A 14,296-nucleotide genomic window follows, 5' to 3' on the forward strand; every position below is an offset into this window, starting at 1 on the left:
CAGTTACGTCAAGACTGACTGAAGCACAACGGAAGAACGCCATTGGTCGCTTGGAAGCAAGCGAATCTCGATCAGATGTTGCCATAGATGTGAATGTCCACCCAAGCACCATCACAAGGCTATGGAATCGTCACCAACAACATGGATCAACTCGTAACCGTCCACGATCTGGCAGATCTCGTGTGACCACGCCCGCACAAGATCGCTACATCCGGTTACGTCACCTTTGGGATAGGACCACCACTGCAACGTCTACTGTCTCAACCATACCAGGGCTGCGTAGGATTTCCGATCAGACTGTGTGCAACCGTCTACGAGATTCTTAGGCCCCATGTGCAACCCATCATGGTGAACGTCAACGACGTTTTTCAACATGACAACGCCCGTCCTCACACATCCCGACTCACCACTGTCTTCTTCAGGCATCACAACATCAACGTTCTTTTCTGGTTCTCCAGATCACCAGATTTAAACCCCATCGAACATCTTTGGGACGAGTTGGACCGACGTGTGCGAGGGCGACAACCTCAACCGCAGACTCTACCTCAGCTTGCAGCAGCTTTGCAGGCTGAGTGGACAGCTATTCCACAGGATGTGATTGTAATACTATAATAGCAGTGACTTCTGGTTAATATCAGTTTGTAGATAGCCATTTTTGAAAAATCATATTGTTTGCTTAGTCTTCTATTCATTATTATTCTGTATACCCTACAATGTTGTTGTTTTGAAATAAGCACAAAGCGATAAAACAGACTATTTGCGCTCTGCCTACCACGGGTATCCAACACTGATGTTGAGCATTGTATGTCCGCAGACATACTGCTGTACCACTGGAGCCATCCTGGAATGAATATGTTCATACCATTCCCGTTGTAAGATGTTGCAAGACTTTGATGTGTTAGAATGATCAAAACACGGTCATATCATAGAATTTCCTTGTAAAACGTTTCTTTAGTTCAATGAAATTTCAGGATTCAGGTTACAGTATATTGGGGTACCCAACTGGTTCCGGTAATTGCCGTTTTTTGCATACTGTTTCTGAACTGGTGAATAATTTGATGTCATGTAACTTCTAGCACATGACAAGACATAACTACACCGAGTACAGAAAGTTACATATTACAAATACTTTCGATGGATGGGTGGTTTTAGGACATCTATTTCTCCGTATGTAAAACATCAAAATATTTATTCATATTTAATAAACAGTTCAAACAATCGTGTTGACTATGTTTCTTGAGCTGTGTGATGTTACCTCTGTGATAAAAACTGTTATTATGGATATTGGTAAAATTAAAACGAAGTAGAAATGTTAAAATAGAAGCATTGTAATCTTAAAATAAAAGAGCTAACGTATACAGTTAAAACAAGCAAAATAATAAAATGAAAGTCATAAAAATATCATCAGAACTCAGCGAAAAGAAACTTGGAATACTACTTGTAAAATAATGGAAGCTCAATCAATTTAACTTTAAATACTAAACTAGAATAATATAAACATGGTTAAAATACTCACGCCATTACTAAATTCACCGAAAGAAAAGACAAATGTCTGTCTTAACACAGCATCAGTGAAGTAATAGAAGTCTTCCCTGTAAGAAAACATGCCTCATGATCGATTAGTAGATCCGAGTTTTGTGTACACTAGTGTCCAGACAACATACCCATTGAACGTTTATAAGTTCTAAAAGAAGTGGGAATCCAGGAAGTGACAAAACTACTGAACACTATTTATGACACGGGTGAAATACCGGAAGACTTTAAAAAATCAGTCTTTATTGCATTGCCGAAAAAGCCCGGAACAACTGACTGTGAACAGCACAGGATAATTAGTCTAATGAGTCATCTTACCAAGGTTCTTTTAAGAGTGCTCATGTCTAGAATGAGGAATAAGATAAGACCAGATATTTCTGATACTCTGTTTGGAGTAAAAGCCGATAAAGGCACTAGAAATGCAATTTTCGCTCTGAACATGCTCATGGAAAGATCACTGGAAGTACAAAAGGATTTATATCTATGTTTTATCGATTATTCTAAAGCCTTTGACAAAGTTAGACATGGTGACCTATTCAACATGTTGTCAGACCTGAACATCGATGCTAAAGATCTAGGAATCCTTAGAAACCTTTACTGGCAGCAAATGGCAGCTAAATGGAACCCACTCCCTCAGATTACTAGTCGAGTTACTTAACCACCTGGGCATGCCGGACGAAGAACAAGGGTATGGGAAGTCAATGATGGATGTTTCGTAATTACTTTAAATACTATCATAAGTGTTATAACCTCAAAAAGGTAGCTTAGGATATTCTAACTACAAAAATAATATTAGATGTTAAACAAACAGTATATTTATGTGATCAAAAGTTTATAAAGAACGGAGTAAATGATAGCAACATCATGGAATGTAAGGTTATATGTGCAGGATATGTGTGATAACATTGTGAAATGAAACTGTTTTGAAAAAAAGCTTAAATAAAAGAATAAACACATCATATTTAAAAAATAATAATAATGAAGTCAAAACACTAAGAATCTGGAATTGTTTAATCCAATGACAACATGGAAGGTTTGATGTTATTATTTAGTGTTAGGTGATCATTGAAAATGTTTAGATTCATTTAATAAAATCTTCATGATCTCTGGTTCAAGAGTATAGAATTTTAAAGTTTTCTATTAATATGGATGAAAGACTCGAATGGTATAATTAGCATATGTCAACATCACGCTGGAAGTTCCATCCTATTGGGCCCGACATGACCAAGCGTGTTAAAGCATGCGACTCGTAATCTGCGGGTCGCGGGTTCGCATCCCCGTCGCGCCAAACATGCTCGCCCTTTCAGCCGTGGGGGCGTTATAATGTGAAGGTCAATACTATTCGTTGATAAGGGAATAGCCGAAGAGTTGACTGTGGATGGTGATGACAGCTGCCTTCCCTCTTGTCTTACACTACTAAATTACGGACGGCTAGCACAGATAGCCCTCGATTATCTTTTTGTGAAATTAAAAAAACAAAACAAATATGCTATCGTGTGTCCTTATTTGAAAATGATACAGTTTCATAAATATAGTTAGTTTACAGATGCACAGATGATTTTGTAGCACGTGTAGCTGAAAAGAGACAATAATGTACCCTTCAAAGAAAGAAACGCAAAACGCAAAATATGAGACAAATTGTTAACAAGTTTATTCCGGGTAGTTCACTATGACATGTGTGAAACTTTGCACATTCACTGCTAAACATCCAAAGTCTGCAAAGGCGAAGTCCACGCTCACTTGTTGAAGTTTAAAGTCACTCAACATCAATAACGAGTATGCCCCCCCGTGAGCATCAATAACTACTTGGCATCTCCTGCCAATGGAAGCAATGAGATGACAAATCACATCCTGTGGAATGGCTGTCCACTCAGCCTGCAAAGGTGCTGCAAGCTGAGGTAGAGTCTGCGGTTAAGGTTGTTGCCGTCGCAGACGTCGATCCAACTCGTCCCAAAGATGTTCGATGGGGTTTAAATCTGGTGATATGGAGGGCCAGGGAAGAACGTTGATGTTGTGGTGTCTCAAGAAGACAGTGGTGAATCGGGATGTGTGAGGACGGGCGTTGTCATGTTGAAAAACGTCGTTGACGTTCACCATGATGGATTGCACATGGGGCCTAAGACTTTCGTAGACGGTTGCATACAGTCTGATCGGAAATCTTACGCAGCCCTGGTATGGTTGAGGCAATAGACGTTGCAGTGGTGGTCCTGTCCCATAGGTGACGTAACCGGATGTAGCAATTTTGTGCGGGCGTGGTCACACGAGGTCTGCCAGATCGTGGACAGTTACGAGTTGATCCATGTTGTTGGTGACGATTCCATAGCCTTGTGATGGTGCTTGGGTGCACATTCACAGCTCTAGCAACATCTAATCGAGATTTGCCTGCTTCCAAGCGACCAATGGCGTTGTTGCGTTGTGCTTCAGTCAGTCTTGGCGTAACTGTATTGCGTGTCGGTGGCTTAACACTGAGCTATGGAAACCGAGAACTTGTCACTTTTATAGGGATTTTGCACTTGTTGCACTTGCAGAACATGCAGATCTCTCAAACAAACTTATTGGACACAATGCGTCTTGGCGAAAAATTCGATGTTTTCCTCCGTTTTCAGAGTGCACAACTTTTATTGTTATTTTGGTCTGACAATCAGTCCCTTAACACGTGTAGCATCACATACTCTGAGCTTGTAACGTTATTACATGCATTTCTTTTTAAAATAAAATAAAATATTCCTTTTGCGTTTCTTTTTTTGAAGAGTACAGTTAACTTTAATCTTAAAGGTTACTTTAGTGGTGGGTAATATTTCTTGATTATGTTTCCTCTTTGAGATCTGAGTTTAAAACTTTGTTTTAAGAAAGTCATTAGAACATTGGATGTCTTGAGACAAATGTGTCACTTCTTGGTAGGTCCTATTTTGTTTGTTTAAAATGTTCATTTGATAGAGTGTAAGAGGGTAGCGATTAATTTGTAATGTGTTAAAAAATTAGAATTTTTGAATGAAAACACACGTAGTCAGAACAGATACCATATCCTATTTTTAGAAGATTTAGAACCAGTTTATGTTTCAAGGAATATTATATAAAAACTAAGTTATTGTTTTTTACATGTAATATCTATACATTACTGTTGTTAAGTAGCGTATTTAAGTAAGGAACTAAAGGGGGCTCATCCACAGGGTCTATGATCATAATGAAGGCCCATTGGTAATTTTATTGTAAAATTACGCAGGATTTAGGACCCACAAGTATTATTAGTCCTTTGACCCACGCAACCAGGTGGTAAGAAAGAACGGATAACCATTACCATCGTATCACCACAAATCTGTACAATGGTCTATCTGTGCTCTACCAACCTCAAGTATCTCAACCCGGTTTATAGTAGCGTGAGTCCCCAGACATGGTGCGTGCCAAAGGTGGGGGGAGAAGGCTTTAAATAGTCTAAGCTACTTGAGTTACATACATGTAGTTAAAACAATGAGACATTCTTATCAAAAATACTTTTATCCATACATATATACAGGTTCAGCTGAGGGTTTAGTCCACATCTCTTGCACAACCTTTATTTGATCAACAAAACGTACACTGCTGGCCAAAATCTTGAGGCCAATGAACATAAAGAAGAAATATGCATTTTGCGTTGTTATAATTCAACCACTTATTTGAGTAGAGCTTCGAAAGATGAAATAAAAAAAGGGAAGATAAAAATAAAAACTTTTTTAGCATTTAATAGGGAAAATGTGAACACTGTAAAGTTAGCCTAAATACTAGCTGTTCAAAAATTTAAGACCATACTCAAACGAAGCGTTAATCGGTAAACACGTAACGACATTTGGTCATTTGTGTTCTTTTATCAACGAACAGTGAGAATGACCGTATCATTAAAAAGTTCCCACGGCTAAAAGGGTAAGTATATTTGGTGCAACCGGAATTCGAACCCGCGCCCTTGAGATTACGAGTCAAACGCTTTAACCCACCTGGCACTGCCTAGTCCATAATTGTTGTATACACTACATTATATTATTAGCTGACATTAGTTACTTGAAAATAAAGTAAACAACTCGATGTACGTAGTTTAGAATTAAACATACTAAAACTTTTAACTTTAGCAGCTGTATGAATACACATTCCACCTGTTTTAAATGTTACAAGCTTTCCGTACATTGGTCTCATGGTTCTTCTGAATGTTTCATACATATCTACTTTACAGATGAAATACACAGCTGGACAAAATATTAAGGGCAATGAACATAAAGAAAAAATATGCATTTTTGCGTTGCCAAAAGTTAGCGGTGGGTAGTGATGACTAGCTGCCTTCCCTCTTGTCTTACACTGCTAAATTAGGGACGGCTAGCGCAGATAGCTCTCGAGTAGCTTTGCGCAAAATTCACAACAAACAAACAACAGTTATCTGTTTGCTAGAGCCCTGCTAGATGTTAACGTAACCATCTGACTGCACGTGTATTTCAGGTGGTTCTGAATGATGCTTCCTACATTTGCCTTACTTTTGTCTACTCTATAATGTCCCACTTTGTACCTCTGTTTTCTCTTATTTTAATACTTGTTTCGTCATGCACGACCACGGATCTGCCGAAATAAAACCAACATTCTAGTAAGAAGAATTTCCGCTATTCATGGGTGGTGATTTAAAAAAAAAATAAAAAACAAGTACACTTACTCTGATACTAATTTAAATAAACCAATACAGTTAAAAAAGACATTTATTTTATTTCTCCCAGTGAAGTTCTTCACAGGGTCAAAGGTAAATTTGTGGACTTACAGCGTTAAAATCCGTGGTTCGATTACTCTCAGTGAACTCAACGCAGAAAATTCATGGTTGTGATTTACGCTCGAGCCATAATAATTTTCTCACGGTATCATTGCTAAGTCTGTTGTGCTTAGAACAATGAAAATCGGTTTTCTCTACCCACTGTGGACTGAACTTAGATAAACCATTTATACAGCTTTAAGATGAACAACAAACACGCAAAAGAAATTTAAAACTGCTAATATAAAGAACTATTAACGTTTAATGTATCATAAAGACATACAGCTTGTTTCTATTACGTTCTCCATCGTTAGGAACAAAACACTGCTTGAATGGCTTTAGTGTCTGGTCAACTGTTACAGCAATATCATTGTCTTTCATGGCACTGCTAATGTTATTTCCTTCCAAATTATACTTATAATTCCATTTATTAAGCCCTTTTTTCATACCTATTACTGCTGGTCAGAAAATTTAACAAAGTTTGAATGTGCTTACAGGATACCTGTGGTACCTTTGTTAAAAGAGCTATTTTAACAGGACACGTAATTTAGTATTACTAGTAGTGATTGTAGATGTATTTGATCGGAGTGACTGTTTTACTATTTAGGCTCGTTATAACTGTGGTAGAGACTCAATATAACCTACCAGAGCCACACCCTTGTGTAAAATAATTGAAACAAATGGTCATTTTACAATATTTTAAGCTTGGCGGCCGGTGTAGGCTCGCTGGACCCGTTCATTTCCTTTAATAGCCATTTTTTTCACACAAATGGCGTCATTAGCTGTGTTTTGCAGTACGGCCGATCTATTTTTGGAATATATAACGAAATTTTGAGGAATATTACGTCATTCGAATTTGCGTTAGAAGAGCAAGGAGACCAGTCAGAAAACAACTTCTTAACAACTCAATGAAGAAAAAACGGTATCAATGGGGGTCTGAAATACAAGAACTGGATGCATGAACAATGGAAGAAGGTGTTATTCAATGACGAGACTAATTTCTTCGTACAGGGTCAAAGACGTCTGCATGTTCGCAGATCTCCAGCTGAGAAACTTTGAGAATCTCACATCAATCAGTTTGTAAAACATCCCTTGAAGAAGATGTTTTGGGGCTTTTTCAGCTACTATGGCGTCGAAGGCTTACACATCGTAGAAGGAATAATGCGAGAACCACAGTACATCGAAGTTTTGCAAAGAAGAGTCGTTCCAGAATTGAAAAAGAGATTTCCAAATGGATCTGACATTTTCCAGCAAGATCTGGCTTTGTGCCACACTTTGAAATTTGTGAAGAATTTTATGTCTACAACGCGAATAAAGGTGATGGACTGGCCTGGAAACTCTCCGGGCTTAAATCCTATTGAAAACCTTTGGGCAATTTGTAAAGAAAGACTTCGAGGAAAAGATTGTACTACGAAAGATAAGCTAATTGAGGCCATAATTGAGGTGTGGTACCGCGATCCAAAAATTAGTAAAGATTGCAGTCAACTAGTGGACTCGATGCCAAAGCGGATTAATGATCTTCTGAAAAATAAAGGCGGTCATATCATGTGTTAATTTGTGAGTAATATTTGGATTCCCAGAAACAAAACGCAAAAAATTGAAAGAATCGTAATTTTCCGTCTTGTTTCAATTAATTTGCACAATGGTGTACGAGCTGAGGTCTGCTGCCTCATTCATTGGATGTATAAAGTGTCAGGACGTGATGGTTTGAAGAAGAAAAACTGACAAAAACCTCAAAGAAAAGAAACTCAAGATGGAATTCAAGCCGTTAAAATATAATGTTATCATTTTTAATTTTAGGTAAGTTACTTATCTATTCACTAGTAGTTTATGTGTATCATAGTACTATTAGTATTTGTAGGCCTAATTTATAGAGTCGTTGTAATAGTAGTACGCTTTATAAAACAAGAGGGAATTCTCAATAGCCAAAGTATCAATAATGTAATAGAAGTCTTCCCTGTAGTGGAACATGCCTGATTAACAATTAGCAAATCCGAGTTTCGTCTACGCTAAAGTAATAAAAATTGAGTTATATACTTCACTCACTAGTCCAAAGTGAACAAAAATTAAAATAAAATTCTAACATTTTCACCTGTTATCTTTGAAAGTAACACGCGCAATCGTCCTTTTTCATAAAGAATTCTAAGACTATAAAAAAGTGAAACTTTAATGACGCGTCTATCAAGAAATTGAAACAGCTTCACCTTACCCATTCGTATCGATTACTTTACATCACTGCGTCGTAACTCGGCAAAAACGTCTTTAGAAAACACGACTGTAAAACAGGTCTTTGACACAGCCACGCACCCTTTAGATTAGTTTATAATTTAAAGTAATGTAGCTCGTACAACAAGAAAGGAAAGCGTTAATAACGAAATATATATATATATATTTGTTTGCTTTGTTTTTATTTATACATGTATTAGAAAAGATGGCACTGCAGCATGTTGAATTAATTAGCTTTTTAAGTTCGGCATAGAAAGAACGTGACTGTGGTTTATCACATTTATATCCTCTATTAAGCAAATCACATACAGTATTTTATTTATTCTTCAATGAAAATTTAACAGTTTAAAAAATTTTACAGACAAAAATTTAAATTCTCTTGAGTTGAGTAAAAAACACAAACAAACTGTAGAGTTTTACCTCAATGCAAGACTCTGACATGTGTATATTAAGTCCACTCTCGTTCTGGTCACTTCGGTGAACCTTGACGTCAAGAGAGAGGTCTACGAATAACATTTCAGGTAATACTATAAGTGAAATCTTGACCAACATGAGCTACGTTTAACGAATCTGAATTATCTTTTTGTGAAAATTTAAGCTTGAAAACACATTCTAGATTACTTTCATTTTATAATTAGAGTTTTAGCACTATATATTCTGTAGAGGGTGTTTTTTCTTGTGTTTTTTTTTAACTTATTTTGCTATTTGGACGTTATATAAAAATAACTTTTAGCTAGAACGTGTTTCTGCACTAATATTTCTATTAGAGTGTTCCCTCAGTGGAAGATTCATAAATATGTGGATATATCAGCTGTAAAACAGGGTTTCGATACTTGAAGTTAGCATACCACAGATAACCTATTGTGTAGCTTTGTGCTTAAATAAAAATAAACAAACCATTACAGATTTTGTTCCATAGTAGGTTAGCAGTAGTTTTCAGCATTTCTAACACTAAAATACCTGAGTATATTCCTCGTGAACAGAACGCAGGCGGCCATTATATAGCTTTGTGTTAACATAAACACAATTTTATATTTTAAATGTTGTGAATTTTTTAAAGAATCATGTTTAATTTGTAATTTAATGTTTTGTTTAAGGTTTTTATTGGACTTGTATTAATAATGTATAATTATTATTCTTTTCGATGTTTTGAAGTTTACTTTTTTTAAAATATTTGTTTATTTAGTATTTTAATTGCTTGTGTAAAATATTCTTAGGTTTTTATTTGTTTAGTGTCTACCACTTAATCAAAATGACGTTGTTCTATTTAAAACATTTCTATATTGTAATATTTTTGTTTGTTTTTTTAAATATGTTTCCTTGATATATATTGAAATTTATATTCAAAACCTGTTGTTTCATTAGAGAAAAGCTACATAATAAAATGTATGTAATAATTCCATCGACGGATGTCGAACTGTAGATGTTTACACTTTACGTCTGTAAAGTTTGTTTATTTTTAATTTTGCGCAAAGCTACAAGAAAGCCATCTACACTAGCCGTCCCTAATTTAACAGGGTAAGATTAGAGTGAAAGCAGCTAGTTATCACCACCCACCGACAACTTTTGGGCTACCCTTTTACCAAAGAGTAATTGGGTTGACGGTTACATTGGAGTGGCCCCACGACTGAAAGACCGAGCATATTTGGTGGATAGGGGTTCGTATCAGCAACCCTCAGATTACGAGTCGTGCGTCTTGATCACTTGGCCATGCCGAGCCGTCTCTAAAGTTTAAACTGACTCACGCGTAATGAAAGTTGTTATTGTCAACTTGACTAAATAGTAAACTACAAATATATAAAGTACATTCCAGAAAACAAACGTTCAGTAGAATATCTAAGATTTGTGAATAGATAGGTCATTAAAGACTTTTAAAGATATGGAGATTTCCTCCTTTCGTGGGAAAATCCTGAATAAAAAACAACATGAAAACCTGATATCTTATGGGTGTGATTCTTTGTTTGCAAACTTGTATAATATTTGTAGTGGGAAACAAGACGTCTGTATTAGTATTAGTTTTGGAACTACATGGTTTCTAGAAAAACCATAGACCTAGAGCAGAGAATTAACCATCTTTAAATATTGCATCTTCTAAGTTGTCTTCTTCTTACAACATTTTTATGGAATAGAGAAATAACGATCTCACACAAGGGACCTCTAGAATATCCATTCCAGATGTCGACCATACGTAATATCGTTTAATAACTTACAAGTAACACGCCTGCATTGTTTAAAAAATTGAATTATGCATTCTTTATCTTATTGTTCTCGATGTGTCAATTGCTCGAGACCTGTTTGAATGTGAGAGGTTAAATATTTAGTGACATATTTCCTCCGGATATATCCTTTCAAGTTTTGATAAGAATCCTATTTATGTGAACTACTAAAGTTTGTTTCTTTTCTTAAGGAAACAGCATTTCAGTCAGTTCTGTGAACATTAATATATGTGTGACGTCGTGTTTATCGCTAGTTGATACAGCAGCATATATCAACAGATATTCAGTAGTTACTACAAAACTCTACATGTTTCGGCGAATTAAATTAACTTTGAGAAACGTTTCCCTGTAAATCTAAATTATTTAAAGTACTGTTACGTACAACAAATACTGCAGAATAATATAGACCCTAAACAATAAACTTCTAAATAAGTGCAATATACGTGAATGTCATAAAACTTCAGTTAATCAGAAGTAATAATAAACCAGTACAGCGAACTAAACAACAAAAGTTCCAGTTAAAAAAAAAGTACATTGCGTCTTTGTCACCTGGTGTATTATTAAACAAGTGAGCATTAATATTTCTGTGTATATAAGTTTACTTACTTCTCATGAAGCATACAGTGTGAATATATACAGACTGTTATTGACTTCCATTGCACCATTGTGAAGTTGTTGTTTTTGGAATTTCGCACACAGCTACTCGAGGGCTATCTGTCTTAGCCGTCCGTAATTTAGCAGTGTAAGACTAGAGGGAAGGCAGCTAGTCATCACCACCCACCACCAACTCTTGGGCTACTCTGTTACCAACGAATAGTGGGATTGACCGTCACCTTATAACGCCCCCACGGATGGGGGGGGGCGAGCATGTTTGGCACGACTCGGGCGCGAACCCGCGACCCTCAGATTACGAAGCGCACGCCTTAACGCTCTAGGCCATGAAAGACCCTCAACATTGTGAAACATGATAAGATAATATTTTTTCGTAAAGGGAAAAATTCTTGGGGTCCTGAGTCTGAGATCGTCACTTCTCGGTTCCATTAAAATGTTATAACAAGAAGACTACTCAGAAGAAGCAACATTATACGATATCTAAACCTTTGATATAGATGTTTGTTTTTCCTAGACGGGACATGAATCTATAACTAATAGTTTGGTATGTACGTGATAAACACATTATTTTATTAACTGAAACAATTCAACATCCGACGTGTTGTTTTTTTAAACAAAAATTACAGATGTTTTTAAACATCAAATATCACTCTTTCATGTCCTTTAGTCGTGATTTTCCAACCTTTATAGACCTTTCTATAATATACGTCTCAGATCTATTTTCTCGAATGTTCTTTATATCTCTGTGGTTTACTGTTTAAATCAAATTGACAATAACGAGTTACATGTTGGACAGGCCAGTGGTAAATTTACCGGCATAAAGTGTTAAAATTTAGGGTTTAATTCCTGTCATTGGAAAGATTACAAACCCCTCATTGCGTAGCTTTCCTCTAAGAAACACTTTTGAACAACAAATAAAATAACAATATAAAAACGTTTAAGTTGAGCAGTGTAATACTGACTGGAAGATTATATATAAATAGAAATCTAATAATCCTTTGCATAAGCAATTACAGTACTAAATAAATAAAATCCTCAGAAACATATCAACTATAAAACAACTAAAACCCTTTAATCCATTATTGTTACAAGCCAAGAGGAAACCTTGAACAAAATATCAAATTACAAAGTAAATAAGATCCCTTCAACAATCAACATTGTTTAAAAATGAAACTGCTGTTTATGGTACTACAAAGCTATAAAATGACCACCTGCACTCTGTTCACTATGAGAAACAGAACTCCGTATTTTAGTGCTTGAAGTCATTATGATTACCGTTAACCGATTAGAGAGTAAAGTTTCTAATTGCTTGTTTATTTTTAGTGAAGCACAGCCAACACGATAGTCATATGTAGTATCTGCTACGGATATTGTCATCTGGTTTATAGCTTATAAATCCACAGATTTACCTCTGGCCCACTGAGTGGTGGGAAAGGTGAGTAACTGTAATATAAAAATTAATACTTGTACAGAAACACATTCCAATAATAGGCTTTTATATACAGAGACCTAAAGAGCAAATTAAGGAAAACAGTGAGAAATTTAAAACTTTACAGGTATTGTTATATGAAAACTATAATTGTAAGATTAACGTGCTTATGAATTTTCAATATATTCATAAAAAGAAAAGTCAGATACCTGGCTCATGTAGGTCACGGTTTCACCCATATTAATACCTTACTAGTTGAAATGTCACTTGTCGATCTTTCTCTTGCCGTAAGGGGTCACGGTAGTCGGGATCTGAACTTGATTTCTTAAGCACACATACACTATTTGTTTGTTTGTTTTTGAATTTCGCACAAAGCTATTCGAGGGCTATCTGCGCTAACCGTCCCTAATTTAGCAGTGTATACCCCATGTATAGTCATGTGAACCCCAGTCCGTTCCAATACCAATTTATTAAATCTATAATTGTAAAATGTAAGCCAAATAGTTAATATGGTTTTCTATTGATCTTTTGCATTACAACAACAAGAGGAAAATCAATTTTGTACCCGATAGAAACAACAGCGCACAGTACATAAAAAATAAAAGATGGCGCCACCAGACTAAGTCTTCTTATGCCATATTTTGCCTTGAAATAATGTGCGAATTTTGCAAAGTCATAATTCAACTATTAAATAAGAATGCAAAATTATTCAAGTTAGGGTTAAGGTATACAATTCAACGTTTAAGTGAAACTAGAACCAAAAGAGGTTATTTAATTAAAAACCGGTATTACGATACTTTATACAACTTGACGGTTCCATGACCACACACAAAAACTCTTCAAATATAATTGTGATTAAAGCACGAACATGTTGTATGATAAAAAAGTGAGCAATCATGTATAACAAATGGAAAATAGATATTCATGGCCAAACAAAGTAATAATTTTGTATTTGCTTTTATTACACATTGATAGCTAACAGATAATTTCCCGCTTCCAGAGATAAAGAATAGATTTCTGCGACATCTTTAAATCATATTTCCTCAGTTCAGTTGATCGATTATTAACTCAAAACGAAAAGTTGAAGGTTATACTTTAGCGATTTTGTTATCAGCGTAGTAAACTCTGTAAGAAATAAATAGACTGATTAAACAAAATATGTTTTTATGGTGAAAAAATTTAAGAGGACTTTTATTTTTCATTTTTTTCATAACAATATTTCTAATATGACATCAAAACATCAATATTAATCTTTAAATATTATAATGTTAACCTTCAATATGTTATAATGTTTATGAAATGCTATTACAACATTACAAAAAAGAAACATTTTTAATGCCCCAGTAAATTATGTTTACTATAAACAACACTTTGCTTTCATGCTATTTCTAACAACTAATTGGGTTAATTATGAAATAAGCTTCTTTTCACTCACATGAACCTCAAACCTCAAGGTAACCACAAATTAACATTCAGACATTATTGTAACGGTCCTGTTTCTTAGTTAGGAACACATTGTAA

This window comes from Tachypleus tridentatus, chromosome 13 (assembly GCF_004210375.1).
Source record: "Tachypleus tridentatus isolate NWPU-2018 chromosome 13, ASM421037v1, whole genome shotgun sequence".
In the NCBI taxonomy this organism is placed as follows: Eukaryota; Metazoa; Arthropoda; class Merostomata; order Xiphosura; family Limulidae; genus Tachypleus; species Tachypleus tridentatus.